Raw genomic sequence first — 22,273 nt, 5'->3', positions numbered from 1 at the left:
CTGCACTCTGTGCCTTCCCAGGAGGGCTAGAGGGTGAAATCATGGAAGCCTTTACGGAGGAGGTGACATTTGACCTGGGTTTTTAAGGATGAGTGGGTGTTCACCAGGCCTACAGCGGGAGTAAAGACATCCTCAGCAGAAGGAACGCATGTGCTATGACACCGTGCATGTTTGGTGAGCTGTTATAGTTGAGATGGCTAAAGGGTAGAATGAGAGGGAGCTTTAAGTCATGGTGCCAAAATTCAAGTCACAAGAGAAAGTCTATGTCATTCAGGGCTTATAGTGTCCTATAAGCAACAAGGCATCACTGGATCTGTCAGTGTAACACTTGTAATAGGCTCTTGGGTGACACACAAAGGAACCCATTTATAGCAGAACTGAATGGGTTAACGAGCGTGGGTTCAACAGATCTCCGAGCGGGAATGAGAAACCGCAATGACAGTCATGTGAAAGGCACTTCAGGCTCTCACCGAGCCAGCGTGTTACATGGCTTCAAAGGGGCGAAAGCTAATCGAACTTAGATTGCAGCGATAGAAATAATGCGGTGTCAAGATTACGGGAGACACACCGCCACGCTTGTCCTGCACTATCTGAGCAGCTCAGGACGTCACTGTTCCATTTTAAATGACACATCTGTTAAAAGAGGCTCTGGTCACACTGGGACAAGCCCAGGGAAGAGTGAGAATTAGAGTCTAAAACCACGTAGGACGTGAAATGTTGAAAGAACAGAGTGGGTGAGCTGCAGAAGGTGGCCGCAGAGGACGGGGCGCTGGCTTCTGTTGTGGGGGACAGGCTGTGCTTACCCCGTGTGGTTCCGGGCGCCAGAAGTGCAGACTCCGGAGAAGCACATTTCAAGTGGGTGGAAATGACCAAGGCCTCCCCACACTGAATGGCCCGGCCCGGGGCCTGGGCCGCAGCAAATGGGACGAATGCCTGTCCACGCAGTCAGTTTGGGGGACTTTAAGGCATGGCACTCACCTTTAAGGACCCTCTTCAACTCAGAGTCTGCGATTTGAGGACCGGGGTCCTCTCCGGGCACCTCCCAGAGGAGGCACACTGCGAAAGGGGATGTTTTTCAGGGCACACCACGGAGATTCCATTCCTAGTGGCCAAAAACAGAAGGCAGCCTCCCTGCTGATCAGCTGCGAGGCTGGATTCGGGGGGTGCGAACGCACCAGGCGTTGCTGGTGGCTGTGCGAGGGAAACCACAGCGGCGGACCGGCGGACGGAGCAGATAGCGGGGGAGCGGCAGGCCCGGCTCAGACGTACTGAGGGCTGATGTGGCTCCGATTTAATTCTGTCTCGTTCTCACAGAAGCTCTGAGCTCGGTCACTTTACTAGATGAATCCTTGTTGCCGTGAACAGTATTCTTTGAACATTGGTGCAGACACAGTTTATATAAAACTCCTTTTGGAGAAAGTCATTCCCACCTGGAGTCTGAGCTAAAACCATTGTTTCCTTCAGATACATAAGACACGTCCTCTGAAACATCATAAAACGTCCCTCTGGAGCTAGTAATTCGGGTGGCTACAGTGGGCTCACTTCTGCTTACAGGTGTGTAGGCTTTAAGCGCTGCTTCAGGTCACCTGTCAGAGCGTTCTGCTCCAGTGGCTCAGACCCTGGAGGTCGTCATCCTCCTGACTGTGACCCAGGATCTTGTGCCACCTCAACCTTGTGCTTCACCCGTATGACTGATCTTCTGGATAGCCCCCCCCAAAAAATGGATGTCCCAACTCCTCTCCCACTGGACCATCTACCCGAAATGCCCATTAATCCCCCGGCATCCCCGCCTTTCCACTGGGGATCAGAAAACTTCCCAACACATTCTCTTTACAAAGTTGACCTGCGTTTTCGGGCCGCTCCTGCCGGAGCCCCGCCATCCACACGCAGACACTGCCCCACACACTCCCCGACTCCTGCCTGCCATCCCGCGACTGGAGAAGCACCAGGGAGCAAATGTGTCTTAATCAAGGTTCCTTTTGTTATCTCAAACCAAAACAGGGAATGAGAATCATGCAGGGGTATGGCCTGGAACTGAGGGTTAGCGAGTGCAGCCAGGCCTCCCAGCAGGAGCCTGAGCAGCAGCTGGAGGAGAGTCAGGGACTCTGCAGCCAGCCTCCCTCCCTCCCTGCCTCTCTCCCTCTCTCCCCTCCACCCTCCTCTCTCCCCCCAACTCCTCTCTCCCCACCTTCCTCCTCTGCTTTCTCACTCCCTTTCTGGGGCCAGATGTCCTTTCATTTCTGCTTCCATGCGTCCACTTTATTCCCTGTCTCAGACTAGCTTTGGCTGACTTGGAAGAGCAAAGAGCCAAACGTGGCTGCCCCATAGTTCCCAAATTTGCATTCTTGTTTCAAAATAGCCAGCAGAAAATAAATCACATTTCCAAATCCAATTCAAAGTTTCCGGGAGGAAGAAAGCACTGGTCCATTTAGCATCACTGCTCCACTTGGGGCCAAGTGTCCAGCCCGGTTCCGTCAGCTGTGGCCGCGGGGGGGGGGGGGGGGGGTGCAGGAGTACCCAGTTCAAAACTGGCTCCGCACTCCCTCCCGGTGGCGTGGGGCAGAAGACGTCAAGGAACAGGGCGTCGGGTGGGGTGGGCTCTGCTCCTCTAACTTTGTATCTCAATCACATAATCTTGGAAAATTCCCTTCCACTTTTGGCCAATACTCTGAGATCTACTTAATTTATTGGCAAACCTTATTTTAGTCTTACTCTAGGCATAACTCTGACTACGGAGGAAAACAGGCGCTGTAAATTAAATTCTCTACATCAATATTTTCTTAATGGTAGATTTCCACGCTCTTAGGATGAATGAAAGAGGGAGGTCAGGAGAGTGCAGGAAAGAAACCTCAGTAAACACACTATCACAGTCTTTAAAAATGGGTTGGCTGGTTTAATTTAACTAAAGATTGCAGAATCTAGGGAGTTAGGTTCCTTCAAGAAAGTGGCTTAGGAAAAGGCCCAGATATATGTACAAGCCTTAAAGGAGGCAGGATAGAAAAAGATATTTTTCGACGTGCTATCAAATATTAATTTCTCAAGTGTACTGGAGCCTTCAGAGACACCGAAGGAGCCTCACATAAAAACTAAGCACACAGCTTCTTTTAGTCAGGTGAATGTCTGTTTATTTCAATTTTTTCACATTTTTTGTTATACATGTTTGGGAAATGCCCAGGTGCAAAGGAAGGCTGCTAATTACTCAAGAGATAAGACAGCGATGGAATTAGACAAGTCTAGGTTTTAATCTCAGTTTAGTTGTACTAATTTGTTTGAACCTCAGTTTTTATCATTTATGAAATGGGGGTAATAATAGAAAGCTTACTGCAAAAGTGTTATTAGAGAGAGAGAGCGAGGTGGCAAGTGGAAGGTACTTGGCACCAGTCTGGGATGTAGTGCTCAGGAATGATGCCTTTTCATTTATTGTGTTGTTTGGAAGAACCAGTGTCCTGCGCGGAGCGACAGAGTGCGGCCAGTGTGCTGCGCCTGCTCGGACCGTGCCTCCTCCAGGCCTCTCGGGGCCCCTTTCTCCCTCCTGCACTTCCATCTCAAGATCTAGGGCCTGAAGCCTCATCTCTTGCTGCTGCCCAAGTGTCCGTCCAGCAGACAAGTTAACCAGGTTGGCCCCCAGATTCATCCTGAAGCAACTCCCGTAACCCCTTAGGCGGCACAGACCCGACCTCAAGGTCCGCCTGTGCCTCCAGCCTCGCTTCCTCGCCCCGCCGGTTACTCCCCGGTGATAACACGCGTGTCGGCGCCTTGATCACATCACGCCCTTCATGCTTCCAGCCCCTCACACGTGCCGTTCATTCTTCTTGGACAGCAAGCGGCCACTGACGCGGACTAACCTGCCAAACTCCAAAATACCACGCAGCTCTAATCATTAAAACAGCTTGATGCTGGTGAAAAAATCGGTAAATTCCATAGTGTCTCATGGCAGATTCATGCGTGCGTAGGAGTTCACTTTGGGTGAAAGCTGACGCGTGATACCCATGATGAAACGATGAGATGCCGGTTCATGGGGTTGGGATGACTGCATAGCCTCTTGCAAAAAAAAGGTTAGATTCTTCTCACATCACACACACACATGCACACACGCCCACTACATGTAAACGTAGATTCCAGATAGATAAAAGTACAGCAGGGGGAAAAAGCTATGAAGATATACTAAATGAAAATGCAGGCGAATATGTTTATAATCTTAGATCCAGAATGAGTTCCTCAGCAAAACACACAGCCTAAAGCCCTCCAAGGACATTTCCGGGGGCTCGGGTGGTTGGCGCGCCGTCCGGTACACCAAAAGGCGCAGGGTCCCTTCCCAGCCGGGGCGCACACCGAGGCGCAGTTTCGAGCCCCATCTCGGATCGATGTTTCTCTCTCACATTGATGTCTCTCTCTCTCTTTCTCTCCCCCCCTTCCTCTCTCTAAAATCAATAAACATACCATCAGCTGAGGGTAAAAACAACAACACTGTTTTAACTGCATAAAAATTTAAAACTTCTTCAAGACAAAAGCAAAAAGAATCTTAGAAAATAATTGCAATAGAGAAGTCAGAGGACGAAGGATTCAAACAGGAATTTAAAAGAAAAGACACAACCTGTCGGAGACATGAGAACATGTTACCAGTGAAATGCAAGTTAAGATGTCAAGGCATCAGCTTTTGCCCATCAGATAGAAAAATTTTAAAGATTAATAATAACAGAAATCCTCATACACTGCCGTCTGGAGTGTAAAGTGGGGTAGTATCAGTATAATCGCAGGGCACTTTGGCAGCACCTATGGAAATTTGAACTGTGCACACGCCTTGCCCCAGGAATTCCGTTCCTAGGCACCGCCTGACCGATATTTCACCCATGTGCACAGAGATGTCCGCATGACCGTGTTGGCTCCAGCTTGGTCTGAAACAGCGAAGCGCTGGGACTCCAAGTGCCCACCAGGGGAGGAAGGCTCGGCGCAGTCCGGGCATCCATGCGTGAGTCGGCTGGCCGCCCAGCTGTCAGTTTGGGGGGCTCCTCGCACCTGGCAGCACCCGCCATCCCAGATGTCTGACGCTCCGACACCGAATCCAGGCCAGGCTCTCCCCAACCCTGCAAACGGGCCGCCGCCCTTCAAGAGCTCTGACAACATCTGGCCCGGAGGAGGAGCGACCGGCGGCACCGTTGCAGCGCCGGGGGCCGCGCCACCATTAGGGAAGGCGGCGCACCTGTGAGACCCGAAAATTAATTTAAAATAATTTTTAAAAGTCAAAGAGTGGAAAAATACATCAACCTCCACTTCTGGCCAAAATGAAATACCGGGAACCCTACTGCCTGAAACAACCAAAACAGCAGGCAAAATACGTGCAACGGTGGTTTGTAAGACGCTGGGCACCAGGTAGCCAGGAACAGGGGCCCTGGAGACAGGAAGCAAAGGAGGTGAGAAGCTGGGGTGCCGCTAACGCGGAGCTCACGGGGGACTCTAGCACTGACCACAACAAGACGTGCTAACTAAATCCATACGATGGAACTAATAAAATCAAAGTAAAAAGCCAATGAAATAGAAAACAGAAAAAGAAAAAACAATCAATGGAACCAAAACTTTGTTCTTTGAAATGATAGATAAAATTGATAAACATCCAGACAGACAAATATGGTTGGGGAGGGGGGCAAAACAAAAATTAACATCGGGAATGAGAAAAGTTAAATTACTATGGTGCCTACAGATATTAAAACAATAATTATGAAAAAACAACTTTATGATGAAAAATTTGACAACTTAGATAAAATGGATAAATTCCTTGAAAAATGCAAACTATCAAAGCTTCTTCAAGAATAAATAGATAACTTGAATAGCTCTAAATCTATTAAAGAAAGTGTAATTATAGTTAGAAATCTTCCCACAAAGGAAATGGCAGGTCCAAATGTCTTCAGTAGTGAATTCTACCAAAATATAAGGAAAAATCAATGGCAAGTTTGTGTACAAACTTTTCCAGAAAATTATAGAAGGAACACTTCACAATTGATTCTATTATCCTGATAGCAAGCCCAGGTAGGACATTATAAGAAAAACTTACAGACCGATGACCCTCACGAATATAGATGAAAAATTTTTCAACAAAATTTTAGAAAATTGAATTGAATTACATACACACACACCACACACACATTATGTCCAAACAGAATTTTCCCCAGAATGCAAAGTTGATCTAACATTCAAAAATCAATCTGTGTTTAAATATAAATATAAATAAATAAATATATGTGATTCACAATATCATGAAACTAAAAAAGGAAAAAACAAATTATCATCTCAAAAGACATAGAAATGGCATTTGAAGAAACCTAATATCTATTCCTGATTTTTTTAAAAATACAGCAAACCAAAATAAAATGAAACTTCCTTAACTCAATCTAGGACCTCTACTAAAAACCTACAGGAACATCATATACAGTGGTTAAAGGTGGAATGTTTTCCTTCTAAGGTCAGGAGCAAGGCAAAAGCGTTCACTCTCACCACTTCTTTTTTTTATTAATTTATCTTTATTGTAGAGAGTATTACAGATGTCCCCTTTTTTCCCCCATTGATCCCCTCCACTCCGCATCCACCCCACCCCCAGGCCTTCCCCAGACCAATGTCTGTGTCCAAAAATTATGCATATAAGCATATAAGTTCTTTGATTAACCTCTCCCCGCCCTCTCCCCCAGACCCCCTTCCCTCTGAGATCCCTCAGTCTGTTCCAGGCTTCTATGTCTCTGAATCTATTTTGTTCATCAGTTTATTTTGTTCATTAGATTCCACAGGAGTAAGATCATGTGGTATTTGTCTTTCTCTGCCTGGCTTATTTCTCCTAGCATCATACTCTCCAGGTCCCTCCATGCTGCATCAAAGGTAAGAGATGCTTCTTCTTCACAGCTAGTGAAGTATCCACTGCGTAGTATCCATGGTGTGAATGTCCCACAGCTTTTTATCCACTCAGCTACTGACGGGCACTTGGGCTGTTTCCAAATCTTAGCTATTGTAAAGTGCTCTGCTATGAACATAGGGGTGCATAAGTTCTTTCTAACTGATGTTTCCAGTTTCTTAGGATATATTCCCAGAAGGGGGATCACTGGGTTAAATGGCAGCTCCATTTTTAATTTTTGAGGAAACTCCATACTGTTTTCCACAGTGGCTGCCCCAGTCTGCATCCCCCCAGCAGTGCCCTAGGGCTCCCCTTTCCCCACACCCTCGCCAGCACATGTTGTTTGTTGATTTGTTGATGGAGCCATTCTGACAGGTGTGAGATGACACCTCATTGCGGTTTTAATTTGCATCTCTGATGATTAGTGACCTTGAGCGTTTTTTCATATGTCTCTTGGCATCTGTGTGTCCTCTTTGGAAAAGTGTCTACTTAGGTCCTTTGCCCATTTTTTAAGTGGATTGTTTGTCTTTCTCTTGTTAAGTTGTATGAGTTCTTTATATATTTTGGATATTAACCCTTTATCAGACGAGTCTTTGGCAAATATGTTCTCCCATACAGTGGGCTCCCTTTTCGTTTTATTGATGGTTTCTTTTGCTGTGCAGAGGCTTTTTATTTTGATGTAGTCACATACGTTTATTTTCTCCTCTGTTTCTTTTGCCCTAGGAGATGTATCAGCAAACATATTGCTACTAGAGGCGTCTGTAAATTGCACTACTATGAACATAGGGGTGTGTAAGTTTATTCTGATTGGTGTTTCCAGTTTCTTAGTATATATTCTTAGAAGTGGGAGCTTTTTGGTTCAATATAAATTTTCAAAATGTTTGTTCTAGATCTGTGAAATATCCTGTTGGTATTTTAATAGGAATTGTGTTGAATCTGAATTGGGTAGTATGGACATTTTAATGCAGTTGATTCTTCCAATCCATGAACACAGTATATTCCTCCACTTGTTTATATCTTCTTCTATCTCTTTTTTCAATGTCCTGTAGTTTTCTGAGTACAGGTCTTTTACCTCCTTGGTTAATGTTATTCCTAAGTATCTTAATTTTTTGTTGCAGTGGTAAATGGTATTGTTTTTCTAGTTCCTCTTTCTGAGAGTACATTATTGGTGTATAAAAATGCCATCGGTCTCTGGGTGTTAATATTGTATCCTACTACCATGCTGAATTCATTTGTTAAATCTAATAGTTTTTTTGTGGAGTCTTTAGGGTTTTCTATGTACAATATCATGTCATCTGCAAATATGACAGTTTTACTTCTTCATTTTTAATTTAGATGCCTTTTATGTTTTCTTCCTGTCTGATGGCTGTGGCGAGGACTTCCAGTACTATGCTGAATAAGAGTGGTGAAACTGGACACACCTGTCTTGTTCCTGTTCTTAGGGGAAATAGTTTTTATTTTTGCCCATTGAGTATGATGTTGGCTGTAGATTTGTCATATATGGCCTTTATTATGTTGAGGGATGATCTCTTTATTCCCACTTTGCTGAGAGTTTTTATCAAAAATGGTGTTGGATTTTGTCAAATGTTTTTTCTGCATCTATTGATATGATCATGTGATTTTTGTCTTTCAACTTGTTTATGTGATGTATCACATTTATTGATTTGTGAATATTATACCAGCCTTGCATCCCTGAAATAAATCTCACTTGGTCATGGTGTATGATCTTTTTAATATATTGCTGGATCCAATTTGCTAATATTTTGTTGAGGATTTTAGCATCTATGCTCATTAGAGATATTTGGCTATAATTCTCTTTCTTTGTATGTCTTTATCTGGTTTCAGAAATAGGCTAATGCTGGCCTCCTAAAAAGAGCTTGGAAGTGTTCCTTCTCCTTGGATTTTTGGCATACTTTGAGGAGGATAGGTGTTAGTTCTTCCTTGAATGTTTAATAAAACTCCCCTGTAAAGCCATCCAGGCCAGGGCTTTTGTTTGCTGGAAGGTTTTTTTATTACTGCTTCAACTTCATCAGCAGTTAACGGCCTATTCAGGTTTTCTGACTCTTCCTGATTGAGTTTTGGAAGGTTGTATTTTTCTAGGAATTTGTCCATTTCATCCAGGTTGTCCAGCTTGGTGACACATAGTTGTTCATAGTATTTTCTTACAATCCTTTGTATTTCTGTTGGGTCAGTTGTTATTTCACCTCTTTCTTTTCTGATTTTGTTTATTTGAGTTCTCTCTCTTTGTTTCTTGATGAGTCTGGCTAAAGGTTCATCAATCTTGTTTGTCTTTTCAAAGAACCAGCTCTTGGTTTCATTGATCTTTTATACAGTTTTCTTAGTCTCTATGTCATTAATTTCTGCTCTGATCTTTATTATTTCCTCCCTTCTACTCACTCTGGGTTTTTCTTGTTGTTCTCTTTCTAAGTCTTTAAGTTGTAGGAACAGAGAGTCTATTAGAAGTTTTTCTTGTTTTCTGAGGTCGGCCTGCAGTGCTGTGAACTTTCCTCTCAGGACTGCTTTTACTGTGTCTCATAGACTTCGGGGTGTTGTCTGTTCATTTTCATTTATTTCCCAGAGGTTTTTTATTTCTTTCTTGATCTCATTGGTACCCCATTCACTGTTTAATAACATGCTATTTAGCCTCCATGTGTTTGAATGTTTTTTAGTGTTTTTATTGTAGTTGATTTCTAATTTCATGCCACTGTGATCCGAGAAGATGCTTGCTATGATTTCAATCTTCTTGAACTTGTAGAGACTTGTTTTGTGTCTTAACATGTGTTCTCTCTTTGAGAATGACCCATGTGCACTTGAGAAGAATGTATATTCTGCAACTTTGGGGTAGAATGTTCTATAAATGTCCATTAAATCCATATAACCTAGTGTGTCATTTAGAGTCACTGTTTCCTTATTGACTTTTTGCCTGGAAGACCTATTCCATGAAGTCAGAGGGGTGTTAAAGTCCCGTACTGTGACTGTATTGCTGTTGATATCTCCCTTAAAGTCCTCCAGAAGATTTTTTATAAATTTAGGTGCTCCTATATTGGGCTCATATATGTTTATCAGGGTTATATCCTCTTGTTCAATCAATCCCTTTAGTATTATGTAGTGACCTTCCTTATCTCTCCTTATTGTTTTCATTTTGAAGTCTGTTTTTTCAGATGAGTACTGCTACCCCAGCTTTTTTTTTTTTTTTTTTCATTTCCATTTGCATGGAAAATTTTTTCCTCTCCCTTCACTCTCATCTTGTGTGAGTCTTGTTCTGAGGTGGGTCTCTTGTACATAGCATACATTTGGGTCACGTTTTCTTATCCACTCAGCCACCCTATGTCTTTTTAGTGGAGCATTTAATCCATTTACATTTGAGGTTATTATTGATAGGTACTTATCTATTGCCATTTTATTTCTTTATGCCTATGTTTCTCTTTCTCTCTATTTCAGCTTCTTATTACAGCAGTCCCTTTAACATTTCCTGCAATGCTGGCTTGGTGGTGATAAACTCCTTTAGCTTTTTTCCATCTGGGAAGCTCTTTATTTCACCATCTATTTTGAATGATAGTGTTGCTGGATAGAGTAGTCTTGGTTTCAGATCCTTGCTTTTCATTACCTTGAATACTTCATGCTGTTCCCTTCTGGCCTGTAGAGTTTCTGATGAGAAGTCAGTTGACAAACTTATGGGAGCCCCTTTATAGGTAGCAGATTGCTTTCCCCTAGCTGCTTTAATATTCACTTTGTCTTGAATTTTTGGCATTTTAATTATGATGTGTCTGGGCTTGGGCCTCTTTGGATTTTTCTTGCTTGGGATTCTCTGTGTCTCTTCAACTTGTGTGACTTTGTCCTTGACCAGGTTAGGGAAATTTTCTGCCATTATTTCTTCAAACCGGTTCTCTAACCCTTGCCTACTTTCGACATTCTCTGGCATTCCTATGGTGCTAATGTCGTTACATTTCATGTTGTCCCACAGCTCCCTTAGATTTCTTCCTGTTTTTTAATTGTTTTTTCTTTTTGGATCTCTGATTGAGTGATTTTTTTTTCTACCCTGTCTTCTAATTTGCTGATCCAATCCTCAGCTTCCTCTAATATGCCCTTTATTCCTTCCAATGTATTCTTTATTTCTACTGTCATTCTTAATTTCCTTCATAGTTTCCATATCTTTTTTCATGGTGTTGAGCATCCTTACAATCAGTATTCTAAACTCTATATCTGAGAGATTGCTTATCTCTATTTCATTTAGCTCTTGTTCTGGAAATTTCTCTTGTTCTTGCATTTGGGGCTTTTTTGTCTCTCCATTTTGGCTGCCTATTTGTGTTTGTTTCTATGTATTCGTTAGGCCTGCTAGGGCTCTCAGTCTTTTTGGAAGGTCTCTGGTGCAGGCCAATGTCAGATGCTGTTTGTGACTGGCCTTGAGTACCCTGTTTGGAGCTATCAACAACCCACGGTTTGAGGACCCCTTGTTGGGGCTGGGTGCATTTGGGCATGACCAAGATGCACACCAAAGTCTGCTTTTCCAAGGCCCGGGTCCAGAAGCAAATCAGGCGAAGACTTCAAAGCACTCTGAAGTCTGCCTCTGCGTGCAGGCTGATTAATCGGATTCTCTTAATGAGCCTCAGGCTGTAGAAACTCCACATGGTAGGGCCAGAGGTTTTCTAGTAGGGTGGGGCAATTGCTTCCCCCTCAAGCAAAAGCTGTGTGGAAGGTAAATGTCTGCCTCTGCAGTATGGGGGAATGACAGGAATCCAGAAGGGTTTCCTCTGAACTCTGTCTCCAGAGCCCACAACCCTAGATTCTCTTCATACAGCTCCAGTCCACTCTGCCCTCCCTCTGCTTGAGCCCAAGGTGAGTGGCTGCACAAGAAACTGTGTGTGTTGGCTCTTTAAGGGGTGCCTGCATTTCCAGCTGCCTCTCCCTGGCAGACAGAAACCTGGCTGCTTTTCACAGCCAGATGTTATCTGAGCATCTTTGTCAGCTCTGGCGCTCTGGGCTCGGGAGCCCAGCCTGGGGTTTAGGCCCCAGAGTCCTCAGTGGGAACCCCCACAGCTGAGATCTCCCTCAGGACCTTCAGCTGCTGCCTGTCGGAGCCCAGTCAGCCCTTTCATGCCTCCACACTTCCTACCAGTCTCTATGGGGTCTCCCTTTTCCTCCTTGGTAATGAGGGTGCTCTCCAGCTCGTCTTCAGTTGATTATTGAGGATGGTTTTTCTATATTTTAGTTGTAATTCCAGTTTGGTCCTTGGAGAGTGTCAGTGTAGCTTCCACTAAGTCCAGGGGAGGAGGGGAAGGGGGAAGCAGGGCATTTTGACCACAAAGAAAGAATTAGAACTGCCTCTCTTCATAGGAGGCAGAGCTGTCTGTGGAAGCTGGCTAACAGAATCTACAGAAAAGCCACTAGTATAAGTGCGTGCAGCAAGGTCACAGCACACAAGATCAATAACAAAAATCGTGTGTGTTTTCATATACTAGCAATGGGCAATTGGAAATTTACAGCATTTAAAATACTAACAACCCGGCCGGGCATGGCTCAGCGGGTGAGCACTGACCTGGGATCCAGGAGATTGGGGTTCGATTCCCGGTCAGGGCACATGCCCGGGTTGCAGGCTAGGCAGCCGATCAATGACTCTCTCATCATTGATGTTTCTATCTCTCTCTCTCCCCTCCTTTCCTCTCTCTGAAATCAATAAAGATATGTTTAAATAAATAAATAAATAAATAAATAAATAACAAAAAATATGAAATACTTAAGAATAAATCTTTTAAAATGTGAAAACCTGCACACTGAAAACTACAAAACATTGCTGAGAGGAATTAAAGAAAATTGAAATAAATTGAGGGACATACAGTGTTTGAGGGTCAGAAGATTTCATATATTTAAGATGTCACTTTTTCCCAAATTTATCCAGAGGCTGAATGCAATCTCATTCAAAATCCCAGCAGGATGTTTATATAAGAACTGACAAATGGATTCTATGATTTATATGGGATCCAAAGAGCTTAGAATAGCCAGAACAACACTGGAAAAGATGGCCGGAGATGGAAGATAACAAAGATTACCTGAATTCAAAACTTATTATAAAGCCTCAATAATTAGGATAGAGTGATATTGGCATAAATAAAAAATAATAGCTCAGTGAACTGGAATAGAGAATCCAGAAAGAGATCCACACACATTTTAGCAACTGATTCTCAACCAAGTAACAGAAGCAGCTCAGTGGAGAAAGGACACTCATTTCAACAAAAGGCGTTGGAACAACTGAATGTCCATATAAAAATACTAATAAAATAAAATAAATTTTGATATTCAAAAATTAACTCCAAATGATTATTGACCGATACATAAAACTATAAAATTTCCAGGAAGAAAAATCATGCATGAAAACTTTTGTGACCTTGATTTCAGCAAAGATTTCTGGGAGACTAGCGAAAGCATGATCCATATAAGAATAAATGGATAAATTGGACTTTATTAAAATTAAAAGTTCTGTTTTTCAAAAGAAACAAGAGAATGAAAAGATAAGCCACAGAATGGGAGAAATATCTGTGAGTCAAATATCAGATAAAAGACTGTACCCAGACTATATAAAGAATTCTAAAAACTCAACTCAAAAGAAAAACAACCTGATTTTAAAACTGAGCAAAAGATTTGAATGAACACTTCACCATAGAAGCTATACAGATGGAAAACAAGTGCGTTGAAATGTGCTCAACATGATTAGCCATTAAGGAAAAGCAAATTAAAACCACACTGAGATGCCATTACCCACCTATTGAGATAGCTAAACTTAAGAAGACGTGTTGGTGAGGAGGTGGAGGAACTTGACCTCTCCTACTCTACTGGTGGAAATGAAAATGGTGCGACCACTACAGAAAAGTTTGCCAGTTTCTTAAAAAGTTAAACAGATACGTACCATGTGTCCCAGCCATTCCATTCCTAGGTATCTAGGAGAAAAAAGCAAGCGTATGCTCTTACCAACAATGTGCACCAGTCATCATAGCAGCTTTGCTTGTGATAGATTTAAACAGGAAACAGCCCAAACGTCCATCGGTAGGTGAATGGATAAAGAAATGCTGGAATGCTCACTTCATGGAATATTCTTTAGCAATAAAAAGCAATGAGCCCAGTTGGTGTGGCCCAGGGGTTGAGCATCGACCTATGAACCAGGAGGTCATGGTTTGAGTCCCAGTCAGGGCACATGCCGGGTTGCGGGCTCCACCCCCAGTAGGGGGCGTGCTGATCAATGACTCTCTCATCATTGATGCTTCTATCTCTCCCTCTCCCTTCCTCTCTCAGAAATCAATAAAAAAAAGAAGCAATGAATTATTGATATAGGTGGAAGTAACCTCAAAATAATTATGCCAAGTGAAAAAAGCCAGACAAAAAAGAATACACCTTGTATGATTCCATTTAAGTAAATTCTAGGAAATGCAAACTCATATTTAGTGGTGAAGGCGTGTCAGGGTTTGCTGAGGAGAGGTGGAGTGGGTGCGGGGCAAGAGGGGGGCTCGAGAGGGTGCAGGGAAACGGCAGGGAGGGTGGCTGTGCCCTTATCGTGACCGTGGTCATGGATTTACGGGTGTATAAAAAGGTCAAAATTTATATAATCATGCATTTTAAATATGTACTGGTTATAACAGGTCAATCAGTCCTCAATAAAGTTGCTAAAAATCTATTATGTAGATTATTGGAGTGTGTGTGTGTGTGTGTGTGTGCATGCGTGCACGTGTTTCAAAAAACCGAACTGAAAGAACTCACGTCAAACTGCGTGTCCTCTGGGGACACAGTGCGTCAGAGGGGAGGCATCTGAAGGAAGACTCACCTTATATACAGACCAGGATCATTTAAATCCTTTACAAGAAGAATGTACTCATGAATTACTTGCAAAGTTTTTATCATTAATTTAAAAACGTGGCCAAAGGCGGCAGCACACTGCCCGGAGGCTGCTGCGCAAAGCTCAGGCCAGAGGCGGCGAGCGCGGCCGTCCTCGTGCAGAGCCGGGGCTGCGAGCGCGGCCGTCCTCGTGCAGAGCCGGGCGGCGAGCGCGGCCGTCCTCGTGCAGAGCCGGGCTGCGAGCGCGGCCGTCCTCGTGCAGAGCCGGGGCGCAGGCCCCCTCCAGGGGGACCTGGGCCGCGAGAGCGGCTTCACTGAGGGCCTCAGGGCCCCTGCGCCCTAAGGATGCCGCGCTGCCTGTAACGTGTCAGAGGTGTGCGTCCCCGTGTCCAGCACGGGGGGGGGGGCACCCCGGGGGGAAAGTGGGCTGCGAGAGGGGAAGGGGGCAGGAGGAAGGGGGTGCTGGTGGAAAACGGCCACCGGGAGGGAGGATGAGGCGGAGAGCAGGCCCTGCAGGTTCGTGCTGGCGCCGGTTTGTGGCGGCAGCAGTTTCCCATCTTTCGCTGCCTGTCGTGGGCCAGCGTCTAAAGTGACAGAGCATCGTGTGAACAAGGAGCTTCCGTGGGAGAGTCACACTCAGCTGCCTCCCAGAGCGGTTCTTCGCTCTCGGTGCCCCACCCCGAGCCACGCAGCCCCGGGGTGAGCGGGGAAGCCGCCGGAGCCGCTGTAACCCCCAGAAGTGCCCGTGACCCTGACTCGCAACAACGCGCTGTTTCCCAAAACTCGTCTTCATCATGTGTTACTTACACCTGTTCACTCACAGTGGCAGTTAGGAGTATGCTGACGTTTTATCCAGGCTCCTCAGGGCAATAACAGTGATGATCATACTTAGCTCACATAATACACGTAACGAATAATAATGATTAAAAATAAAACACAAATAACGAGCGTCGCTAACACATAGTGAAGGCTGCCGGGCACGGTCTCCCTTAACCCACGGGACCCGCACCATCAGCACCCTCATTTTACAGTAAGGGGATGAAGCTTTGAGAAGGTAAGTAATCAGCCCAGTGCTGCACAGCTAGAAGAGGCAGAGCCAGGATTTGAACCCAGTTTGCTTCTAGATGAATCCAAGAGAAAAGTTGGGTTGTGGGGACAGCACCAAGGTGGAAAGGGAGACTCTATACGCCAGGCCTGCGAGCCAGGGCAAGTCCAGAGGGTCAGTTGAGGCTTGTGCCCCAAACTGTTGTTGGCATGGGTCTGAATAGCAAGTATGCAGCCCAGGAGCAAGAATGAGCTGCCCTTGAACCAACGGCCTTGTGGGAGAAATTTTTATTCAACATTTCATGGGCAAAGCTGACCTCCAAGTGAGAGTGGAAATAAGCCAATGAGAAGCACCTGGAATTACTGATTGGATTCGAAGGTAGAAAGACATGGACAGAAAGAGGCCAGGATGGTAGCTGTGAGGAGAGTGCGGTGAGGCGGGATGGCATTTTGATAAAAGCCCAGGATCCTGGCAACTAGCATCCTAGTTAATGTGAGCAGGCCCAGGGAGGCCACCTGGCTGATCTATCTGTGTAACTGTGAATCATTGTGTGAAATGAACACGAGCCATAGAGCTAAACAAGGTCACCAAGAAAGATCACAAGAGAAAAGTAACACTAAAGGTGTAATTTTCCCCATCCCTGTGTATATCTGCATTCTGTCCACAGGTTTCTTGAGGGCCACAGACCCAGGTTACAAATCCCCACCTTGGATGCACAGACCCCTCCCTCCAAGTCAGTAGTACCAAGACCACGGTTTTAAAAGAGACCTATTGACTGAGCTCCTTGAGGGCCAAGGGGCATGTTCATCTCCACATCATTGGTACCCAGCCACTCCCTCCATGTGGTTTAGGGCAAATACACAAGCACTCTTCATGATGCTACAGGACGGGCCCAGGCGACCAGAACTTGGCTTTTCTGCAGGTCCAGTTAGGACCATCAGCACCTGGAAATGACAAAATCCGAATGCTGGGAGGAAGAAAAGGGAGTGGGAGGTCTAAAGTCTAGATGAGCACAGAAAACAAAGGATGTGCCCTGCCAGGTGTGGCTCAGCGGTTGAGCATCGGCCTAGGATCCAGGAGACCATGGTTCGTTTCCCAGTCAGGGCACATGCCCGGGTGGGAGGCTCGATCCCCAGTCGGGGGCCTGCAGGAGGCAGCCGATCAACGACTTTCTCATCATTGATGTTTCTCTCTCTCCCCCTCTCCCTTCCTCTTTTCCTCTGTCTGAAATCAATAAAGGCATATTTTAGAAAAATAAAAGAAAACAAAGGACAGATGGAGAACCGTCACTCAGGATACCCATCATTTGCTCCCATCTCCTGAGAAACTCAGTACCATCCTCAGAACAAGCCTTCAGAGCCTTCATGGGGCTTAAACGCAAGTTTCTCACCACATCTGCTGCCTGGGGGAGCAGACCCTTATCCATTCACCCGCTGATGGGCAACGCTCTGGTCTGATCCTCGGCAGGAGCAGGAGTAACTCGCATTTCCAGTCCTGCTGGCAGGAGTTCAGGCGTCTCTCCCAGGACACACCACCTCAACAATCTCAAAAGTACCTTGTTTGTCTCAGATGAGCTCCCACCATGGGCAGGAAGCCACTGCTCCGTAACCTTCATGCAAATGAAGCCTGTAGGTAAACAGGCTTCATACAGGGTGTGCTGCTTCCCTTCCCAGGGAGAGAGCACATTCTTCCTGCACTTCGGTGGCCCTGGGCCCAGGGCCACACTTCCTCAGTGTCCTCAAACCTTGTGGGAGGCACTGAAGAGGTAATTACCTTAGAAAGTGGCTTTTCCATATTTTGGCTGCAGAAAAACACCATACTGCCTCTCTTTCCAACACATCTCATGGAATTATGTAAATAGACCCAAAACAAAGCAGTTAGATGACTATGAAATGCATTTCTAAGTGGTATTTGTTAGCAGACAAGAATACTGAACAGTGCTGCTCTCCAGCCCCGGAGAGGATGGCGCACTTAGCCAGGGACCCTCCCGGTGGGCACAGCCTTGAGAGTGGGGGGCTTCTGGGCTTCGCTAACCTGACAGGTACAAAGGTCTCACCCAGGTGTGTGGGAGTGATCTCCTCCCAGGCCTCTGACCACATTTCACAAAACAGTCGAGGGAGAAAGTAGGTGTAGAGACTAAGAGGGACCCGCCATGTGGAAGTAACGGCTCTAAACTTGAGCACACATAACACCAGGCTGAAGGCTGTGAAAACAGGATTTCTGGTTCAGTGAGTCCGGCTAGAGCCAGGGTTTTTCAGGTTCTGAGAGGATGCTGAGGCTGTGGTCTGCAGATTACACTGTGGGCAACACTGGCTCAGAGGAAACAAGACGATTCCAGCCCGAGACTGGCAGGCCTCTGCTGCATGGCTCTTGAGGATCATGTCTCCTTGACTATGGGGTCTGTGTCACCCGGCCCTGCCTCGCTGGACCCAGGCTCTCCAAACAGCAAAGCTTATTTCACCAAGCACAGTGACTGTTCCAAAGGTGGGTGTGTGGCCAAACAGAACCCATATGGAGGCTGGAAAAGGGATAGTCTTTCCTTCCTCTCAAGATCTTAAGAACAAAGGACCATGAAGTTCTGAAGCTCACGTGTCTATCTTCATAGCTAGTTGGAAAGACACTGCCTAAAATGCAGACAATACAGAGGAAAAGGCAGGAGAAGCAGGGAGGGAGGCAGGAAGGGCGAGAGAAAGATCCGACAATGTTGTCTGAACCCCTGGATCCAGCTGTGCCTAAAAGCTGGTGGGCTCAAGGGCTTCACTAGTAAGTCAAGACAGCCCTTCTTTGACTGAAACCACTTGAGCTGGTGCTTCGTGGCTCACAAAAGGAAGATCCCTCGCCAAGATGCATTCCTCCCAGTGGATACAGAAGCATCACTGACGTGAGGACCGCAGCACTGAGTGGAAGGAGGCCCTGTGTCCTGACTCAGAGGCCTGTAAGCACAAAACACAGCCCTCCCAGTCCAGCTCTCAGCGCACACAGTTTGCCATGCCTCGCAGCCTCTGAGCTTCAAAAGGGCTCCCCTTCAAATGGCTCTCCCATTTGTCTAGTCCTCGATCCCATTTCCCTCGGGCCAGGCCTACTACACAATGCTCTAATTCTCCAGATGGCCAGAGGTGACATCCTGTGATGCCACAGTCCTGTTCTTGAGGAACACGGCAGCTCACCTGTTCAGAGAGAGCTCATCTGCTCGCAGGGATGTGATTCACCATCTTCTGCAAAGCCCAGTGTCTACTGCAGGACTCCACTTAGGAGGAAAACACCGAATTACTTTTGAATGTCAGGACATCCTCCCCGGTAAAACACTTCTAATTACCTGAACTGCCAACCCTATATCCAACTTCCAACATGAAAATGTGAGTGCCATCGTGCTCGGATGCCCAGGCCGGTGTGTCCTAAGTCCCACTGCACACGCTCCTGCCCGCTGTTACTCTCGGATGCGGCGCCTGCTTCTCTGCCCTCCCGCTCGCACCCCCGGGGAACTTCCCTGTACCCTTCCCCTGACATACTGTCCTGTCACTGCAGCTTCCCCTGCGCCAAGTCCGACCCTGCCCTCCCCTCTCTGCCACAGTCAACTTCTTAACCCATCGTCCCAACCAGATCAACCACCGCGCCTCCCGAGCCCCGTTCCGGCGTCAGAGCCGCAATCCCGCCCCGGGCGGCCTGCCCAGCCCAGCACCCAGAGTTTGGACGCGGGCTCCCAAAACACTCCCACGCCAGCGCCTGCTCCACGCCTTCTTTGTGGCGCCAGCTCTCGGGGTTTCAGGCTCCTGGTCTGCAGAGCGGGTATCGTGAAGATGAGTGAATACTTGCAGGTTAGTTGGGAGCACTATGCGATGATGATGAAAGCAAAGCATTCCACACAGGTCCAGGCACCTACGCGTCCACTGATACTATCACCGCTGTTGGGAGAGGTGCGTGAGGGAGGCCTCACTTCCCTAATCACCGAGGCGGAAAACAGCTCAGGACCGTCCTCCACACAGAGCCGTGGTCTTTAATCTAACACTGCAGTGATCACACTTCTTCCTGTCCCTCTCTGGCCTCAGGCATGTGACCTCAGCCTGACTCCTTGCAGGTGCTCAACAAATATGAATAATAATAATAGCTGCCATTTAGCCAGAACCCGCTCTGACCAGAACTTCACATATTTTATGTAATCATCCAAACCACCCTGCCAAGTAGGTGTCAGCTCTTTAACGATGAGGAAAAGTGGGGATCAGGAAGGCAAGGACCTGCCCAGATACAAAGAGGAGCGGGGGAGCCCCCGCCACACCGGCCATTCCCAGCTCGCGGGCTGTGAGCACCGCCCCTAAGTACATGCGCAACTGCAAGCAGCTAGGGGTTTGTAATCATTTCAGCACTGACAGAAAGCGACTCCTTTTAAGAAAATGTTCTAATATCGCACCGTGTTATTAAGTGGCATGCTATGAACGGCACGCTACAATCTTCACGACATTAGAACAAGTGGGACTGTCCCGTTGGACACGCGATGAGAGCTGGTGGAGCTACTGGAACGTAAGTCGACTTCAGGACAGAGCTTAACGCGCTGCAAGGATCAAGAAAAGAACAAAAGCTCCTCTTCTGAACTGATGCTTGGAATTCTCAACATTGTGCTGATTTTTTAAAAACACAATTGTTATTCTCAATGATACGATGCAAGAGCAGGTTTCAGGCAGATATTTGCAAGCACTTCACAAATAACACCCTGCAGGTGTGAGAGTCTATTCTCAACAAATGAAAAGCCAACGGTGTCTAATTGTCGCCACGCTTTCTATTTTTAACGTGGCTGTGGAAGGGCATCTGGGCGTAGTCAGGCTCCGTGGGGTGTGCAGCCCTCCAGCTGCTGCGGCCGCTCCGGAGGGAACGTGCTGATTCATTGTCCCCTTGCTGTCCCTCGGGAACTGGCCACATGTCAGTATCACTGTTCTGTGTACCTTCCATTGTCACATAAGGGTCGAGTGCAGGTGCACATTAAACGCGTTAACTGGGTACAAGTCAAAACATGCCTTACTATTATGAAGATTGTAGCATGAATTTTATAACATTTAATAACATGGTACTATGATAGAGCCTCTTTAAAGAGAAGCCACTCATCTATCGATGCTGAAATGATTTAAAAACCCCTAAGGGCGTGCAGTAGTATATTTACTTAGGAGAGGGGCGCACAGGCCCAAAGAGGCTGGGCAAAGCTGGTGTGGAGGGAAAGCTCCCGTTTACTAGCTCATTTTACCCCCAAAAACGCTCCTTATAAAATTCTATTTCTAGTTACGTGTAAACAGCCTTATTAAATGTAGCTACAGAGCATAACTCTGGATAAGAAAATTAGCAATATAAATTTACAATAAATTAATATGTAGGGACAATGTAATGACTTTTCTGACAGACCTTACAACAGGCACCTTCACTATTCTTATTTTTCAGGGAAAAACTTACGCTTAGAGATGATAAGTTGACTAAGGCCCAGCAGCCAACGGGTGGCGGTCTGGAGCGAGCCTGACGCTGAAGCCCGAGTGTGTGGCAAGAGCTCGCCTGTGTGGGCTCCAGCGCAGTAACCTCCCAGTAAGTCCCCTTTCTTGGTAAAGTTTATAAAAATGTAGAAGTTAATCTTGGAGAATATTAAAAAGAAAATCTAACATGAGATCAATAACTAATTCTACCAGGTGATGAAAATCTACTTGCGACACCACAGTAATTAAAGCAGCAGCGCACTGGAGCAGGCACGGAGGAGGGGCCCAGGCTGCCGTGGCCGGCTGAGGGTGAGGGCGGGTGGCACATGCCCGCAGGGCCATTAGACTGTGTGAGGGCCAAGGCCGCAGAGAATTCACTGTGCCGATGGCCTGGCGAGGGCAGCCCAGTGAGGGTCATGCAGAAGACAGTGGGCACCAAGTGGTTCGTCAGGGAAACTGAGCTCCTTGTCCCAAATGGTATCAGAAGGTGAAGCCAGTTGTCTGAAATAGCCCGAGGCATAGACAACCTGGAGTGGCGGGGCCGAGGCCAGCGGGAGGCCGGGGAGTGGCGGGGCCGAGGCCAGCGGGAGGCCGGGGAGTGGCGGGGCCGAGGCCAGCGGGAGGCCGGGGAGTGGCGGGGCCGAGGCCAGCGGGAGGCCGGGGAGTGGCGGGGCCGAGGCCAGGGGGAGGGCAGGGAGTGGCGGGGCTGAGGCCAGCGGGAGGCCGGGGAGTGGCGGGGCCGAGGCCAGCGGGAGGCCGGGGAGTGGCTGGCTGGGAAGTTGAGGGTGAATGTGCTCTGAGAGCCGCGTGAGGCTGGAGGGCCCCAAAGCCAGAGGAGATGGGTGTTGTGTGTGGGCTCACTTTTCTCTCTAGTTGCCTGTGTCCCTGAAGGGAAATAGCTGAGTTTCCAATAACCACAAGGGACCGAGGTCCATCAGCTGCTCGCAGGGTGAAGACATGGTGCCATGAAGGTCTCCCATTCAGACTTTGACCTTCTTTCCAGAGGAGGTTAACATGCATAGTCCCCAAACAGGCAAATATGATGGGACAGGAGTGTTTGTCTTAGAACCTGGAACTTGTTTT

This window comes from Miniopterus natalensis, chromosome 3, assembly GCF_054644295.1.
Source record: "Miniopterus natalensis isolate mMinNat1 chromosome 3, mMinNat1.hap1, whole genome shotgun sequence".
Taxonomy (NCBI): Eukaryota; Metazoa; Chordata; class Mammalia; order Chiroptera; family Miniopteridae; genus Miniopterus; species Miniopterus natalensis.
This window is presented reverse-complemented; position numbering follows the sequence as displayed.